General features: G+C 38.1%; 2 protein-coding genes across 5 annotated transcripts in view; one reads left to right on the top strand and one right to left on the bottom strand.

The window, feature by feature from the left end:
- SERPINI1 (serpin family I member 1) overlaps window positions 1–7543 on the bottom strand; it is a 72958-nt gene extending 65415 nt beyond the window's left edge. The window contains exon 1 of one of the 2 annotated variants that reach the window (XM_036243500.1): window positions 7423–7543. The gene's annotated coding sequence lies outside the window, so the exon portion shown is untranslated. The remainder of the gene's footprint in view (window positions 1–7422) is intronic. The other variant, XM_036243502.1, reaches the window with a different exon arrangement.
- A 770-nt stretch (window positions 7544–8313) lies between these two features.
- PDCD10 (programmed cell death 10) overlaps window positions 8314–18998 on the top strand; it is a 45193-nt gene continuing 34508 nt past the window's right edge. For 2 of the 3 annotated variants that reach the window (XM_036242790.1, XM_036242792.1), the window contains exon 1: window positions 8314–8431. The gene's annotated coding sequence lies outside the window, so the exon portion shown is untranslated. Of the gene's footprint in view, window positions 8432–9581; window positions 9630–18998 lie in introns of those variants that run through there. The other variant, XM_036242791.1, reaches the window with a different exon arrangement.

The following is an 18998-nucleotide window of genomic DNA, read 5'->3' as shown; positions in this document are numbered from 1 at the left end:
TGTACCTTGTGCTCAAGAACTCATAATACATATAATTTCTTTAAGGTTTCTTGATCTAGCAAAAACAAATTATACCATCGTTACATAGCTGTGAGAATACTGATATCATACAAGTTTCATCCAGTGTATATGTCAAATGAAATGCTATAAAAAATAATTTAACCTGCTTTGAACATAGAGCAAGTGATTTAATATCTATAAGCAATTTAGGATACTTTGTAGAGGCTCTTAACTGGAAAGCTGAATATATTTTAAAAACATTAATTGCTTCAATGATTTTAAATTGCTCTGTGAAGTACACAACAATTAAATGCTTCAATAACCGATTTAATTCAAGTGAATGGCCAAAATTATATATCATAATACAGCATCCACTATTAATGGTGGAAAAACAGTAAAATTAACTCTTCAAGTTACATAGGTTTAAAATACCTCATATAAAACTAGTTTTTCAAAACAAAATTTAAGTTATCAAAAAAAAAAAAAGACAGCAGCAATCCAATGTTGGGCAAAATATCATAAGTGTGCCAGTGAGCTCTTCTGAGTCCATTCAAAAGAAGCCCAAGTACTGGGGAAGTGGGGAGGGGAAATGGACTATAAAGTTGATAGCTAATCACTGAATTGTGCTGTGGACATCACTTTGTGACACCTGAGTTCCAGTAACTGAGAACTCTGGTCTGAGCTATAGCTGGGAAAAACAATACACTTAGGAAAATGAGGTTATTAAATCAAAGTAAATTCTACCTGCCTTCCTCCCCACACTAAATTACGAGCTGCAGAAGCTGCCTTTGGTAGGCTGAACCAGAAGGGGGCCTTGGAGCAGTGGCGGGTGTTTGAGGTGCCATGCACACATTTCAGCAGCTCTGCTGTACAGAAGGCCAGCAGTGCACTGTTAGTGCCAAATCTCAGAACTCATCCCTTCCCGTGCTGGCTCAAAGATGACAAAGACCTGTGTAATTTAGGCATAATAAGCCTGAATAAGGCCTTCCAATGCAACCATTTCATTAAAAATAGAACATTCAAGACCAATTGAATTTTAGTTAAGATAAAGCCTTGTATTATTACATTTATTTATTTTTCTCTCTCTATTTCTGTGTCAAGAAAAAACAGACCTAAAATGTGTGTGTATGATGTGTAGGAAGTGTCACTTAAAAGGACATCTTTACGTCAGTCAGCACAGTTCTAGAGGCAAGGAGAAATCACACAAATTCCAGACAACATCCAATTAATAAATTTATATCTAAAGTACATACACATATGCAAAGATGCAGTTAATAGCAGTGTTTGCTCTATTCATTCAGAAACCCAACAAAAGAAAGCAATATTTATATTTAGTTCTATATAAGCAACTGTTGTGGGCAGAGGGCTGAATCTGGAGCTAGAACAGATGTCTAAGAAAAATTCACTTTTCTAGTTGTACTTGACTGTGAAGAATGTAAAATGATACTTCATTATAGGCTGTCAAATATTTAAATAAATTGTTACCAAGTACTAACTATGCCTAAGGCTCTCAAAGTGAATACAAAGGTAAATGAAACTGTCTTAATTTTAAAGATACTTAGCATCTGGTAAGACAGTTATGAACTCAGCTAGCTCCACACAAGGCATAGTGCTAAGCATTAAATGCCAAAGGAACATGATGAAATAAGATTAAACAATCATTAGTTCTAAGCCAATTTGTATCTATCAGCATGCTAGTAAACTTTAAAACACAAAAGACAGTTAAATATCTGTAATTATTAAATTTACTACTAAAGATCTATTTACAATTAACTAGACTTCTCCAGGTCTTGTAATAATGAAAAAACAACAACACACATTTGAATTCTTAATTCTAACACTAATTAGATTAATTTATTTCTGTAAGGTCCAATGAAAAAAAGTAATAGATACCCAACTCCCCATGTGCGCCAACACAATCAGTATGACTTCTTGTTGTCTTTTTCTAAGAATGGATTATTAGAAAATTGATGAGCAAATTCAGTTTTTATAGAATGAAATATATTCTTTAGAGATAAGCTCCAACAAAGGTGTTTTACATGAGGTCCAATGGTGGTGAGCCATATACACAGGCTCCTTTGGTTGTAAGAAGACCTCTGGTGCCACCACTGGTAGAGACTCTTCCTCTCATCCATATTCCCCATCTTTGGGACAAATTTAGAAACACTGGCACACACAGTTGTAGTTAAGTCCTTTTGTAGCCCACACAGTCTGAATCAAATTGAGTTCAAATGACACTTTACCAAGATTAACCAGCACAAAGACATTCTCAGTAGGCTTAATTAATAGTAATTATTCTGTTAGATCAAATGAGTCTTGTCTATCTAAGTGCAAGATATCTCAATAAGTACAGTTCAATTAAAAAATGGGCAAAGGACCTGAACAGACACTTCTCCAAAGAGGACATACTGATGGATAATAGAAATCTGAAAAGATGCTCAATGTTACTAATCATCAGAGAAATGCAAATTAAAACCACAATGAGCCCTGGCCAGTTTGGCTCAGCGGTTAGAGCGTCAGCCTGCGGTCTGGAGAGACCCGGGTTCAGTTCCCGCTAAGGGCACGTACTTCGGTTGCAGTTTGTCCCCGGCCCTGGTTGGTCGTGCGGGTGGCAGCCACTTGATGTGTCCCTTTCACGTCGATGTTTCTCTCTCTCTCTCCCTCCCACTCTATCTGTACAAAAAATGGAAAAATATCCTCGGGTGAGGATAAAAAAAACAAAAAAACAAAAACAAAAAAAACCCACAATGAGATATCACCTCATGCCTGTCAGCATGAAAAGGAAACTCTCCTGCACGTTTGGTGGGAATGCAGACTGGTGCAGCCACTGTGAAAAACAGTATGGAGTTTCCTCAAAAATTAGAAATGGAACTGCCTCATGACCCAGTGATTCCACTTCTAGGAATACATCTGAAGAAACCTGAAACACTAATTCGAAAGAATATATGCACCCCTATGTTCATTGCAGCACTATTATAACAGCAAAGATTTGGAAGCAACCCAAGTGCTCATCAGTAGATGAGTGGATAAAAGAGCTGTGGTACATTTACACAATGGAATACTATCCAGCTATAAAAAAGGAAGGAAATCTTACCTTTTGCAACAACATAGATGGACCTAGAAAGTATTATGCTAAGTGAAATAAGCCAGTCAGAGAAAGACATGTACCATATGATTTCACCCATATGTTAAATCTAATGAACAAAATGAACTAACAAGCAAAATAGAGAGACAGACTCATAGATAAAGAGAATAGAATGACAATTGTCAGAGGGGAGAGGGTTTAGGGGGCTAGGTTAAAAAGGTGAAGGGATTAAGCAAGCAAGCAAGCAAACCAACCAACCAAAACAAACTCATAGACACAGACAACAGTATGATGGTTACCAAAGCGAAAGGGGATGGGAGGATGTAGGAGAGGGTTAATGGGGAATAAATGGTGACAGAAGGAGACATGGCTTTGGATGTTGAACACCATAAAATATACAGATGATGTATTTATAGAATCATACACCAAAACCTATATAATTTTATTAACCAGTGCCACCTCAATAAATTCAATAAAATTATTTTTTTAAAGTAATGGTCAAGCCCTGGCTGGTTTGGCTCAGTGGTAGAGCATCAGCCTGTGGACCAAAGAGTCTCAAGTTCGATTCTGGTCAAGGGCACGTACCTTGGCTGCGGTTCGGTCCCGAGCCTCAGTTGGGTTTGTGCGGGAGGCATCCAACCAATGTGTCTCTCTCACGTGGATGTTTCTCTCTCTCTCTCTCTCTCCCCCCCCCCACTCTATCTGAAGATAAATGGAAATAAGTATCCTTGGGTGAGGATTAAAAACAAAACATTTAAAGTAATAGTCAGTGGTTCCAATTCAGTAAATGGCTTTAGGGTTTTTTTTTTTTTTAGAGAGAGGAAGGGAGAGGGAGAATAACATCCATCTGTTGCCTCCCATATGTGCCTGAACAGGGATCAAACCTGAAACCTGGATATGTGCTCTGACCAGGAATTGAACCCGAAACCCTTCAGTGCATGGGATGACACTCCAACCAACTGAGCTACACCAGCCAGAGCTAGGGCTATTTTTTTTTTTTTTTTATGCTGAGCCTGATATAAAGGCTCAGAACCAGCCAAAGACAGAAAAAAGTGTATAGTCTATAGGAGCTAATAATCTAGTTACTTAAATCACACTCACCAAACCTTAAAAACTAAATTCTGAAAACAAGAGGTAAGATTAAAAACAACAATGAATCCTTACCTTTGTATAAAAATTAATCCCGACACCCAAAACAGTGTTTAACCTTAGGAGTTTGGTTTAAAAGGGGACAGGTGTATGTGTACGACTCGTGCTCATCTTTAGTGTCTGGTTCAAGTATCTCTTGTTATTAAAGGGCAAAACATTTTACATTTTCATTTCTTTTTAATATTATATGAAAATAATGTTTCACTTAGAAATCACTGTGTACATGCATGATCTTTTCTGCTTTCCTTCAATACCCCATGATTATTCAAAATCTAAGGAATTAGTGTCAGTCTGATTCAGTTAAAATGACAAGGTAGGAAAGTACTGAATCCACTATGGATATAGGCTTCTAAAAATTAAGGGAGAGAGGCCATGGAATCACTTACAGGCATTTAACAACAACAAAAAAATATTATATCTCTTTGCTCTTGCTAAGGGTATGTCTCTCAAACAGTTTTCTTCGTATCTATTCCCATTTGTAAAGCTCTCAACCCTACCCCACTACACCAAAATCATTTGATCTTGAACCTTTAAGCCATCAGTGAATTCTCCTGTTAGAAAGAGAAATACACGCTTAGAGTTAGAATTTTAAATTTAACACACACACACACACACACACACACAAAACATCCAAAATATATTTTGTAATTAACTAAGTCTTTGGCTAAAGAACATTAATCCCCAGAGCATCTTCCATCCAAGAGAGAAATTCTGCACTCCGTTGGTTTTCTTTTCTCATCATATCATATATTCACTGATAGCCATACACAAATAATAAAAATCAAGAGCAGAATAAATAATATGCTTTTAACCTAGGTAGTGCTTTACATAAAATTCTGAACTGTCATGTACTAAACCTTTTCAACACCTGTAACATACAATCAATATCTTCAGATTATCTGAGATTTAATGTGAACATCAATTTAAAATATGTCAAGAGTTCAAGGTAACAAATACCCAAGTACCATATATTGCTAATGATGTCTTCCCTTATAAAAACATGATCTTCTTACTCCCAAATGATACAGGAACCCAATTACTTTCATTGATATAATAAATAGAATTCATCTTGGAAACAGGTGAAAAATCCAGTGATTTAATACCACAAACTCATTTATTCCTAATGATAATCTTTCTTTCATTATACCTCAGAGTAGAAGATCTATGAATAGTTGGGATTCAAAGTACATCTGAATTTCAATAGTTTGAGATTTATTTTCTTTCCCGTTTACTTGATTATTAACTGATCTCCAACCAAACTCTTCCAAAAAGATCTTTAATAAAGGTTCGGAAAGAACTTCATTGTCAGTATTGTTATTATTATTATTATAGGAGGAAAATAAACCATTGACAGCAAGTGTTCAATTTCACAAAATGAATCACTAGCAGAATCTGAGAGAGAATCTAAGACTGATTCAGGACAATTCACTTAATCACAAATAATAAGGGCAAACAATCTTTTCAAAGCCTTACTACAGCCTAGCATCCATTCCCCCCCAACCCCCACCCCTGCTAAAATCATTTCACAGGGTCATATTAGCTGTGTGGACTAATAGACTCTTCCATGATATAGCAAAGATTAAACCCGATCCTTACCATGGCTGCTAAGTTTAGTGGCTACTGTTGCTTTTTCTTCTAAGCTCTCTGCTGCTTCTAATACTTACCTGATCTGCCTGGGGACAATCTTAAAGCAGCTGTTTTTCTAAAACCTGTCAGCCTATGTATTTCCCCTATATATTTCCCCGGTGTTTGAGTGTGTGGAAGGGGGTACTGGTAGGAAGAAGTAAATACATTGATCAGTGGTAGCACACTGGTGGGAATGAACTTTAAGCTATGAATAGAATTCTTCCCAGCCATTTCATTTCAAAAAGGAATTTTGTGTGCCTTACAGAAATAAAATCCAAATATCATAAGTAAATCAAGAAAGCACAAAAACAAGAAAATAGAAGGTAATTACTCCATTTTATTGACCCAAGTTCAAGAAAATCCAGATTAAAATATTCAGGCAGACTCTGAAATATACAGCTGTCACAATGAAAGCATTTCAGAGCAATATGTGCTGCAATATGCTACTATGATTAAAAGCTATGTAATCTGGGGAACCGCTGTAACAAAAAGAAAAAGAACTAGACAAATAGCTTTTTACATACTTTTCTAAAAAGGATAGGCTGTAATCTTATCATAGTTATACAAAGATAGGTACGTCTCTCATTTTACCTTGTATTAAAATATATTTTCATCCATAGATATTTAATTACCTTATATCATACATGGTTTAATACCAAGAATAAACTTATTTTATGATACTATAACAAGTGTTTTAATTCTGAATCCATCATAACACATACGAAGGGTAATCAATTATCTCATACTGTTTAAGCAGAAAAGATCCTCCTACATACAGCTTTCCTGGTACTTTTTTATTTACTTTCGTTTTTTTGTTTTTGTTTTTTAATGTACAGAAATTACCGGATATGTACAAATGAGAGAATCAGGAGCAGCAATGAAGTACACCATATGTTCGTACTGTAGGCTGAGTCCCCGTCTTTGTTCCAATAGTCTAGAGCCACTGGAAGGAAAGCTAAGTATCCATCTATTAAAACATATTTTTACATTATTGCTGCCAAAAGTTCTTCAGATAGGTTTAGTCATCTTGATTATTCCTGCCTGAATTTGCTCCTTTAATACAGATCTCCTTCAATGCTAGGAACCTGCAGTACAACTACCCTGGAAAACAAGTCGGTAGCAGAATAATCTGATAAAACAATGTAAAGGGTAAACATTGAAAAAACGCAAAGTTATCTTCCTAGTGAAAGAGTTCTCAAGTAATTCTGTATCAGTGGCATTTTTTTTTTTTTTTTTACCAGCTACGCACCTATCCAGATAACATTCACCTTGTTCTCAATTAACAGGATTTCCCTCAATCTTAATAATCTCCTTGAACAGTTTTCATGGCACAACTCAAACCAAAAACACTAACCACGCCCTTTATACCCAGAGTCAAGCCACCTTTGCTTCCCACCCCGCTGCCAAAGTCCAAAAATGTACATTTCACCTAAGAAGGTTTGCACCAGTTCTCTAATCCGAGTCAGAGAGACTCCTTTTTAGCCGTGCCCTGACACAATTCCTATTGGAAGACGCTTTCTCCCGGGCAATGTGCAGGCGCCAGAAGAAACACTCAGGCTTACCTCCCAGACACCTGCAACCCCTGGCGGGATGCGGGAGCTGAGGCTTAGAGGACTGCGCTGGGCTCCGCTCCGCTCTCGTTCCTGCTCTCCTCTCTCCCGGGAAACTAAGTCCAGGCTGCGCCTTCGGCTGCTACAAGAACACAAGCTCCGCCTTCCCCTCCTCTAGTTGGCGAATTCGGCAGCTGTTGCTCCTCCCCCTGCTGTTTCTTCTGCTGCCCCGGCTGGAGGCGGCGGGAAGCTGCTGTCCTGTACCTGCAGCTGTTCTGCTGCTTCCCTTTCCCTGGGGACCCCTCTCCTCTCACTCCGCAGCCTCACACCTGGAGCTGCCTCCCGCCCTGCGCCGGCAGCTCCGCGAAGAGTCCAGGCTCAACCTCTCCCTCCCCGACTCGCAGGTCTGGCAGCCCGGGATGTCTGGGGCTCGGCCGCTTTCGTGGAAGCTGCTCCTCACGCCAGGGAGCATCCCCACACTGCACCCTCCCTCCACCCCGGCGATTTCCCCCAGCGCATTCATTCCGCAGGCGTCCACAGCTCAGTAGCTCAGTGTTCCCTACTTCGAACTCTCCCCCCAACCCACTTCCCCTCCTCCTTCTGCTCCGCTAGCCCGCCCCCACAATGGGTGAGTAGCCGCCGGGCCGACCCTGCACCCTGATTGGCGCAGGTGAGAGCTGACCCCTCCCTTCCTTTTCTTTCCGTGCACCCTCTCTCTTCATTTCACCTCCTCCCGCAAAGGCAGGGAGCTCTCCTACTATTGGCTAGAAGTGTCCCCACCCATCGCCTTAGGCTCCACCGCACAGCCTGTCGGGAATTGTAGTCTTGCATGTGCACGAATAGCCGAGGACGCCGGCGAAAGGGACTACGAGTCCCCATAGGCCTCTTCGCGACTCCGGCTGGGCAGGATTCCGGACAACGCCTGGTTCCTCTCGGGTCCTTCCGGCGTCGCCGGAGTGAATTGATCCGGGAGTTGAAGAGGGCTTCAAGGTGGGAAGTGAAGTCAGTGCCTCAGTTGCCGGTAAGGTGTGGCTGTTCTGTCCCAGTCCCTCTATCCCTGCGCAGAGCATGGGAGGTTTGGGACCACATTAGAGCCGTGGCTGAGGCACTTGGGCTTGCTTCTGGCAGGCGGAGCGGACGGGGCTGGGAACCGGGCCCTATGGGCGTAAGCGAGGTTACCCTACGCGAGTGGCGTAAAGCGGGTTTGTAAATGCCGCCTGCCCTGCTCGGGCCTGAACGCCTCCAGGAAGTCTCCCCTAGGTGGTGGCGAGAGGGGAAGGGCGAGGTTGGCCTCTGGTGCCCCGGGAGAAGGGAGAGGGCGGATGTGCCTGGGGTGGGGTCCTCTTAAGGTGTGGCTTGGGGAGGGGAGGTGAGGCTGCTGTTGTTTTCCTTGCTTTAGAAGTAGGATAGGGAGGAGTGGAGGGAGGAAAGGACGCTTGGAGTCTGCTCGTGGGGTGACCCAGGTTATGCCCTTTGAGGAAAGAACTGTAGAAGGAAGAGTCAAATGTTGACAGAGATCTACGGATTAGGTTCCAGTTTCATGGTGTGGCCCCTCTAAAGAGGTAATTTTGTCCTAAGCAGAAAATCTTAATCCTTTTAGGTGCAATTCCTAAGATATGTGCACACCTTTACAGTTTTCAAAGAGCATTCACTTTGGGATGCTGATGAGGAAACTGAGGGGATAAATGATGTGTCCAAGGTCACAGACGTAGGGACAGATCTTCTGAGTTTGTAGTCCAGATCCTGGATCAGAGCTGCTTCAGAAAGAGAGTTGGTTGGGTATTTTGAAGAAGGTGGAGAAAGTTTCAAAGTAATGCATTTTACGTATTTTTAAGCCATTTGTGGGGTGAAGACTTTTTGAACTGGGAGAAATTCCTCCATGAAAAAAGGACACATTGCTAACCTTTTGGAAAAATCAGTCTCACTTTACATATTTTATTTTATTAGGGGTATATTAAGTGATGCATTGTATCCGTACTTTATGTGGTAGTGATACAGGAGAATATCACTTAAAACAGTACACCCGATCTCCTAGCGAAAAGACTGTTGTTTTCCCTTCCTACCTTAGGACTTTTTTTTCCCCCCTCTCATTTTATAAAACTGACAATGGTGGGATTGGAATTATTTGGTAAAATTTATTTTACACTTTTTTCAAATAATACAGCATCGAGTTTAATGTGATCATCACCAGAAAAGAAGATACCTTGCATTTCTTGGAGGTAGTATCACATTTTTAAAAATTTTACTTTTCCCGTCATTTTCTTGGCTCTGAGATGTTTGTAAATTACATCAGGCTAGTACATAGTTTATTTTTCCTAGCATCATCATCTGTTATTTTTAACTTATCCTTAATTGAAATTAAAGAATGGAAAACATGTGACATTCTATGTTTTATATTGAGTAGTAAAGTAGTGTGGTTGTTTCAGTCTTATCCTATATAATTGTTATTGTGACCAAATATAGTTCATGAACATTATTGGGTAGTTCTTTAATAGAATCTTGGAGTATATTCATTGACATCAGGATTTCTTTGTGCTAAGTTTATAAACAACAATCAGGTCTCTGGTGATAGCAGGTAATCAGTCATGTTGTATAAGTCGACCATTGAAGTACACTGCATTTTTCATGTACTTTGCAATTATTAATATTACCACCTTTTTTTTTTTTTTTTTTTTTTTATCCTCACCAGAGGACATTTTTTTTTTTTTTTGCATTTATCTTCAGATAGAGCAGGAGGGAGAGAGCGGGGAAGAGGGGGAGAGAAACATCGATGTGAAAGAGACACACCAAGTGGCTGCCACCCACTGGCGACCTCAACTGGGACCGGGGACAAACTGCAACCGAGATACGTGCCCTTAGCGGGAACCGAACCCAGGACTCTCGGGTCCACGGGCTGACTCTCTAACCACTGAGCAAAACCGGCCAGGGCAATATTACCACCTTTTAAATACAAAAGCATTTTTCTAGGATCAGAGGTATTAGGTTCCCCTATAGTTGAAGTTAAGATGGTCTGGAAATTAACATGACATTTAAGATAGGAGAGAAGTATGAAACTAGAATGAAGTAAACTCAGGAATACTATAGCACCATGAGTAATACAGTACACAAGGAAGGAAAACCACCTAAACAAATGGAAAATTATGTGGGGGTTAACTGGCTTTGTGCTAAATTAGAAGGGTGCGGTAGTTTCAGTAGACCATGAGCTGAACATAAGTGAGTGAATGATAGTAAAGCAAGAATGTTAATGTAGTTTCTAGATGGCAATGTAGACATTTACTTTTTGTTGGGGAAGTGTGAAATGAGTTTTCTGCCTTTTGGCATGCAGCTATGAGGCTATGGAATGAAGTTTTGAACTAAAAGTCAGGAAAATTTGGAAGTGAGTAGTACAATGAATATAATGCACTTGCTCAGCATGTGTGTGTGTGTTTTTTTTTTGTTTTTTGTTTTTTGTCCTTGGTTCAATTCTACCACTAACTTCTCTTTGTTTCTGAGGTTCAGATCTGATATTTCACCTATTTTGCATTGGAGTAATGTTTCCATTATATTTATTATCTTTCAGTCACATGTTGGGGTACTGTGGCCATTTTGGATATCTGTACATTGAATAATTTCAGCTTCACACTGTTCTGTTTTTAGCCTTTGGACATCATCTCTTACAGAACTTAGGATGTCTCCATATATAGTCTCTTTCTTTTTTTAAAAAAATGTTTTTTTCTTTATTGATTTTAGAGAGGAAGGGAGAGGGAGAGAGAGATAGAAACATCCATGATAGAGAACATCGATTGGCTGCCTCCTGCATGCCCCCTACTGGGCCCACAACCAGGGCCACAATCCCGACCAACCCAGAATCCGGCGACCTCTTGGTACATGGGTCCACGCTCAACCACTGAAGCCACACCAGCCAGGCCAGTCTCTTTCTTTTTAAGGATATGAAGTCATAAGAACAGGACTGTATATTATCATTGTATTCCCGGTAGGTAAAATATTGAGTACCTATTTACAATGAGAATGAAGAGGTTCAGATTGGTTAAGTGCAAGGGCATGTAACTGGTCACTGGTGGGACCGAGGCATTATTCAGGTCTTCTTTCTACAGATCTTGAATATTGTAGACTTAGTTCCCATAGATTATTTATTTTATATAAGAAAAAGACTTTATATGACTTAACTATTCAGATTCTATTACCCTCTTACTCTGTTTTATGCTGACAATTTATGTTTTGTCTCCTGTCAGGCTCTCTGTCCTTATCCCCTGCCTTTCTCATTTACTGTGCCTTTCAGTTACTATGTACACAAACTCCTTCCTGACTTGGGGACCTTTGTATAGGTTCTGTCCTTCCTGCCTGGATTGCTTCCCTCCCTTCCCAAAGCTGGCCAACTTCTAGTAATTTTTAAGTCTCAGTTTAAATGTCAGGGGAACCTTTCCTCTTTGACCCCCTCCTTTCCAAAATTAGTGTAAGTTCCCATGATAACCTCACCATGCTCTGTACTTGTCCTTTGTAGCATCATCACTTAGGAACTTAACTGTTTTTGTATTTATTTGACAAGTGTCTGTCTCCCTCACTAGACTATAAGCTATGTAGGCAGGGCCCTACCATTTGTCAGGTGCCTTACTTCTCTGCTTATACAGAATCTGGCGTAATGTAAATGCCCAGTAAATATTTGCTGATTGAGTGCATTCATGCACAGTGCCTCCAGCACTCTGCTAGGGACAGAAAAATAGAAATGAGTAAAACAGACATGCTTCCCAGCCTTAAATAAAAAGGAGTCATTGACAGAAGTCTGATATAAATTGTAGAAAGATCTTCTTTCTTGGAGGTCTCTAAAATCAGTATAATTTTCTATAGGCAGATGACACAGGAGTCATTTTTTATTACAGCAAGCTTTCTGTATAAAAGAGCATTTTGGAGACCTCATAACAAAATGTAGACATGGAAGAAACTAACTTTTAATGAGTTCTATTCTCCCTAATGTTATCTCATTTTTTCCTCAGCAAAATCTGTTTCCTTTTTACTTTGTTGTTTCATTTTGATTTTTAATCATGGTATCTTCCTTAGAAATTTACCTGCTTTAGATTGGTGCCTTTATAAAGTGGAGTAATGCTTGTTTCAAAGAAGCTTATATTTTGGGCTTCTTGAAAAATTTCATTTTTCAGTAGGTTTTATTGCAATATTTTATTTGCTTTCAACCTAGATACTTATGAGAGTAAAAAGATCATCATTTTAAAAACATGCAAACTAAATTCAGGGATAAATTACATTAGATTTTGGTCTGAAAACATATTCTTGAATCCTTTGCAATACTATAGTAAGTAGAAAAATTCAACTACTCTGAGTTGCTGTAGACTTACATGCTTTCATGAATTCACTCCCCCACAAGACATTGTCAAAAAAGTGATTGCTGCTATTTGGCTTTAAAATTTGATAATTCTCCCAGTTTTTATTATTAAATATGTCTTTGATAAGTCCTAAATTTACTTTATTAAAAGTCAGTCTTTCTGTTATTGGAATCTTAGATTAAAAAATTTATCTTTACCTATTATAACCAAAATGTGGAGTATAAAACTGAAGTATTGCTTCTTATATGTTGGCTTCTTCAGGTCAAAATGATAGATAATGTTACTAAGAATTTAAAGTTAATTTCATGATAAATAATTTGTTCTCCATAATAACTCTAAAAGTGATTTAGAAATTAGTGTAATTGATTATGTATATTATTGCATTTGAAATATTGTAAGTTGCATTCTTAGAGACTTATGTTTTCGGAATGCACAATGTGAAAAATGAAAGCACCTTCATTGCAGCAATTATAAATTATTTGCAGAAAGATAAACAATGTAGTTTTGTGGTCCATTTTTATCTGTATGAAGACGAAAAAGTTTTCTCATTTTATCTACAAAAAATTGCATCTTGGATGTATTGTAATATCACAATCCTATTTTTGAAGGTCACCCTTAGATTTTTGTGTGGGTAATCTTTTTTTTTTTTTTTTAAACCACCTCAAATTGGATCTATTCAATCTCACTCTTCTATAGTTGCCTAGAATCAGGTGTTGTTATTAAAAGGAAAGAAGGGGAAAGGAGATTTTAACAGCAGGCTTATGAATTATTGGGTAATAGCAGAGGAACATATTAAATGGTACTCCCTACTGTTTACTTAGGCCAGTCCCTTGGAAATAAATTTACCAGAAGTAAGTGTAGATTTCATAATAATGATACTTTGGTTCATTCATTTATCAAATATTTATTGAGTACATATTATATGTGAAACTGCCTTAAATTTTCTTTAGAATGAGTTGGGATATAATGTGATAAGCCAATACTTATTGAGCAACACCTAAGTGCCAGGCATCATACTAAGCATTTTACATGACCTCATAATCCTCACAAAAATTCTATGAAGTAGAGAATTATTCCTAGTTTAAATGAGGAAACTAAAGCATAGAGAGGTTAAGCAACTTGCCCAAGGTCACACAATCAGTAATTGCTTAGAGTTAGGATTTGAATCCAGAGAGACTCAAGAGACTATATTTGTAATCATTGTGGTAAAAATGATGTTAGTGATTGAGCCCATTAAAGGCAGATTTAGAGTTGCAGTTTCAGAGAAGTTGCATCCTCGATGCTAAGGTTAGTGTGGCAGGCAAAAATTTACTTACGTTCTAAAAAATCCCTTTGGAGGTTACCTCTTTTGAGACTAACAACTTCAGCGTAGCCAGTTTTTCCTTCAGCATTGGAATAGAATTACTTTTTCTGTGAGTGCTAGGTGAAGTATTTTACTTGTTTTTCAGAGGCCGTGTTGGAAAAGAAATACGTATGTTATAGGAATAGTACAGGAATCAACAGTGTGGTGAGCTGCTCATTGTAAGAGGCACTGTGACTTTGAATCTGGCAGGGGTAGGGTAGGTGGTGGTGGCGTAGGATAAGTCCATGTCTCATCTCTTTTATTCTGGGGTTTATGTGCATGGAATGGAATTTTGATCACTCAGTATTTCAGTATTTATTTTTCTGTTTTGTTTTCTTTGAAAAAATGTTAAGCATGTCTGTTGAACTTAATAGGGTAAATATATATATTTATAAATATATGTATGTATTTATATATAAAATGTAATGCAGATATGCTCCTTGAGTTACACACAGTGGCAGTTTGACATGTCTTATTTTTTTTGTCTTTCTTCCCTGCGAGTCTGCACACCCTCAAGGGCATGGACTGTAGCTGGCTTTTCATCTCCACTTCTCCAGCTTACACTGTTGCTGACTTAGGCTGACTATGCAGAGTACTCTGCTGGGTACTAGGAAATAGAGAAAGGAATAAAAATGTCCTTTAGGGCATTTATAATATAATGGATAGAAGGGGAAGAGGATGGAAAGACCATTATATGGATATTTAGCCTTTCTGATATATGTATTTTTTTTTCTAGATTTTTTTGTTTTTACCTTTTGATCCCTTTAACCTCCTTTCTGATATATTAAGTACTTTCACATTCATCAGTTCATTTGATAATCAGTTCAGTTAGAACTGTTAGGAAGTGGGGGAAATGATCATTTCTTCAACTTACCATCTGGTTGCTGGCACTGGAATATCCTGCCCTGTTAAATTCACCGTCCTGCCTTTAGGATAACTGGAACTCCAATGGAATTAAGGAATGACAGAACCCTAAAATGTCACACCTCAGCTGCCTTCATAGACTTACATAAGGTTGCTATAAAAGAGGCAGTTGGGAATGGTAAATGAGTCAGACCTGGCCTCTAGGCTACACCAATTCAGATTGTTGCAAGGCTTTCTTAATTTAATTCCAGAGGATTTTGAATAATGCTGTTATCTTTTATGCAGAAATCACGTACTTTCTGGATGCCTTTATAATAAAATTTCCATTTTGGTGATATTGTCAAAACTTGAGAGATTTCGGAGTTCCTACTTTAATTTTGGTGTTCTTCATCAAAAAATGAATTAGTTTTGCAAGTGAAGGTTAGGTGAGGAATTGTATATACCATATAAACAGATGCCATTCTTTTTTCCTCATGTCTTCTTGCGACTAACAGCATTTGTGTTTGAGATCAGTTAGGAGCTAAAGGTGAAGTTAAATGTCATTGTCAAGCTAGAACCTATCCTTGTTAGCACCTAGTGTTAAACAAATGAGCCAGAGTCCATTTGTTATCTGAGGCTAATTTATCAACATTTGAGTGTCTTGTGGCAACATTTTTGTGTAAAGAAAATATACATTGCATAGAGGACTGTAGGCAATTAGTAGTCATTAAGTTAACTTATAGCTATCAAAGATTATAGGTGATACAGAGCAGACCCATGTGGTAGAGTCACAGTCACTTAAATTGTACTTTCTAGCTCAGAGCATATGACCAGTATGAGACCTTAAATTGAGTTGAATTTCTAAGGAATTTTAAAATAAAGTTTTGGGATTATATTGGAGAAATTTAAACAGGAGATCACAAATACTAATAAGGAAATAGATGTATCTCAATTAAATATTTAGTGACTATTCAGCTAGACATTATTTGATTCATGAGCCACTAGATTAAGAACTTTATGGACATACTCAAGGGGACACATTTGTTTCCTGCCCGCCAACAAATGTTTTCATTTAAATTTTGTTCAACCTGGGTTTAACAAAAATTTAGGCATTGGAATAGGAAAAATAATCGAGGCTTCTAACAACTAAAGAGATGTATGCTCTTTCTCTTGAACCAGTTGTACAGAAATATTTTAGAAGTCAGTGGTTGATATATTTCTTTTTCTCATTCCTCATCAACTAATTAGAGGTAAGGAGCCCTTTGATTCTGTTGTCAGCTTTTTTTTCCCCACTGACTTTTTTTTTTTTTTTTAGGGGGGGAGGGAGAGAGAAAGAGAGAAACATTGATGTGAGAGAGATACATCCATTGGCCACCTCCTGCCCGCCCCCTATGGATGGATTGAGCCCACAACCCCGGGCAAATGCCCTGACCAGGAATCGAACCGGGACCTCTCAGTCCATGGGATGATGCTCAATCCACTGAGCCACACTGGCTGGACTCTATTGTCAATTTTTGATTATCCTCTATAGATTCTCTTCTTTTATAAATTATCTCAAGAAGGTCCTTGATTGCATCTTGATTTCACTCTTACTCAGTCTGCTTCTGAGCCCAAACTTTCTTTATTAAGTTGATGTATGTACATTAAAAGAATAAGAAGTCATTTTTAAATGGGCTTGGCAAATCGTTTTAAAATGCAGTTGATGACGAAATTATTTTAACTATTCCAAAACTATGTATTGCTTGGGATGATCTGTAACTTTTTCTGGTGGCACAGTAATTTATTTATGCTTCCATTTTGGCAAATGGGGGAGAAAAGGTTTTAAAAATGTGCTATGAAAACATATGGCCTTTATGATATTGTGATATCAGTATCAGGCTATCATCCTATGTGCTGTGCAGGGGCAGGGCCAGGGTGAGGCAAACGGGGCCTAGGGTGCAAAATTTAAGGCGGTGCTGACTGCCATGCAAGCCAGAGCTGAGTTCTGTGCTCTGGGTGCCTGGTTTGCCCCGCCCTATTTTCTGATGCCATGTCAGGTTCATTGACTTTTGGATAAAATATCAGTAACTAACAATATGTATTGAATGCTTGTTGTGTGTTAGCCACTGTATTAAGTGCTTTATATGCATTTAGTACTCTTAATAATTCTGTGAGGTGAGTACCTCAATCAATATTTTTATTAATTTTTCATTGAATTTAGAAAGCTTAAATAACAAGTGATATGACCCAATGAAGCAAAAATTCAAACTCAAGTCTTTGTTACAAACAAGTGATCTGCTCTGTACTGTACTGTACATCTGTGTGTAGAACAATGTAATTACTTCTTGTTCATTTCTATATTAAGAAATGATATTCCTCAGAATATGCAAGTGCATACACTGATCTGATGTATTTAACTTTTAAGGTGCATGAATCAGAGGTCTCAGCAGCACCAAACTGAGAATCCACAAACTTGTGTGGCTGAGTATCTTCAAGTGACTTGGAATCAAAGCCACATTCCTGCTGGCTTTAGTCTCCAAACATTCTGCATAGAGTCTGGGGGTCTTGGCTGCAAACATTGACCAATGGGTAACAGAGCAGGATAGGTTAGTCTAGAAGTAGTTCAATTTAGCAGACTAACATGTCCTGTACAGTAGGCTATCGTAACTCAGTAGCACATATTTATTTAAAATATCTGTCTTGTCCTGGCCGGTTTTGCAGCGGTTAGAGCATTGGCCTATGGTTCAGAGAGACCCCGGTTTTGTTCCTGCTAAGGGCACGTACCTCAGTTGCAGTTTGTCCCTGGCCCTGGTTGGGTCGTGCGGGTGGCAACCACTCGATGTGTTCTTTTACATCGATCTTTCTTTCTTTCTCTCCCTCTCCCTCTCTCTCTCTCTCTCCACCGCCCACCCCATCTGAACAAAAATGGAAAAATGTCCTCCGGTGAGGATAAAAAATAAAAATAAATAAATAAAATATCTTCTCCATTGTATTTTGTTTCTTAATGTGAATTTCTGTAGAATTTTATTTCTAAATTGTGAAATTTAGATATTATACTAAATAATATGTAATGCCTGTTTTTGCTTTAAAAGTTTTGGGTTTTAACATTTAAGTTTTTTAAGTGTGTAAGCATATGACAAGAGTAAGTGTAAATTTGGAGATCTGGAACTATGAGTTTTGGGGAAATCTGGGTCCAAATATTTTTTGCCAGCCATACCCTTATTACTGGGATCGTTCATTTTTGTTCTCCAAATGCTTAATTTATTATGTTTCTGTACTGATTATTCTAGAGTAGTGGTTTTCAAATTGTCGAGAAAGGGGTGGCTAAGAGCTGCTAAGAGAGGGAGGGGCTGGATAAACTATAGTTACTTAACACACTGGATGAAATGAACAGTTTAGTGTTTGATCTATATAGAGAGTTTGATAAAAGATTTTATTTGGAAAACAAAGGAATAAACAAGCCTCTTGCTATTTTAAAGAGATTTGAAATCACTTATGTATCTCTATTTATGTGGCTTTTAAGAGTCCTTGATTCCCCTGGCTAGATGATTATGCAGGAGATCTGACTTAGAAAGAGATTTGATCTTGTCATTCTAAATTAAAATGTACTTAATTGTAATAGCTAATATGAACAGTTACTGTGTGCCATGCACTGTTCTTTACATCAACCTTAAGAGATAAATACTATTATTATTCCCATTTCATAGATGAGGAAACTATAGCACAGAGAAGTTTGATAACTTACCCCAACTCCCACAACTAGTAAGTGGTAGACTCAGGATTGAATCCAGGCAAGTCTGGTTCTAGAATCACTATGCTTATTACTCATCTCTCTAATGATAGTGCCTTTATTGTTGGCTAAGTATAATCGAAACAGTCATGTTCTTGTTGTCCTTTAGGTAACAATACGGATTTTGAAGTTTTTCTTAGAACCTTAACTCACATTTAACCTTTTATAGAAAAATAAATTGTAAGTTTTAAATGAATATTTATAAAGCATATGTTTAGAAAAATCAGCATATTATTAGTTAAAGGACACCTATCTGTGACAGATATACAGAGAGTAGCAAAAAATGATAAAGTGAGTG

This window comes from Molossus molossus, unplaced genomic scaffold (genome assembly GCF_014108415.1).
Source record: "Molossus molossus isolate mMolMol1 unplaced genomic scaffold, mMolMol1.p scaffold_m16_p_5, whole genome shotgun sequence".
Lineage (NCBI taxonomy): Eukaryota > Metazoa > Chordata > Mammalia > Chiroptera > Molossidae > Molossus > Molossus molossus.
The sequence above is the reverse complement of the archived record's forward strand: the minus strand, read 5'-3'. Positions and strand labels throughout refer to the sequence as shown.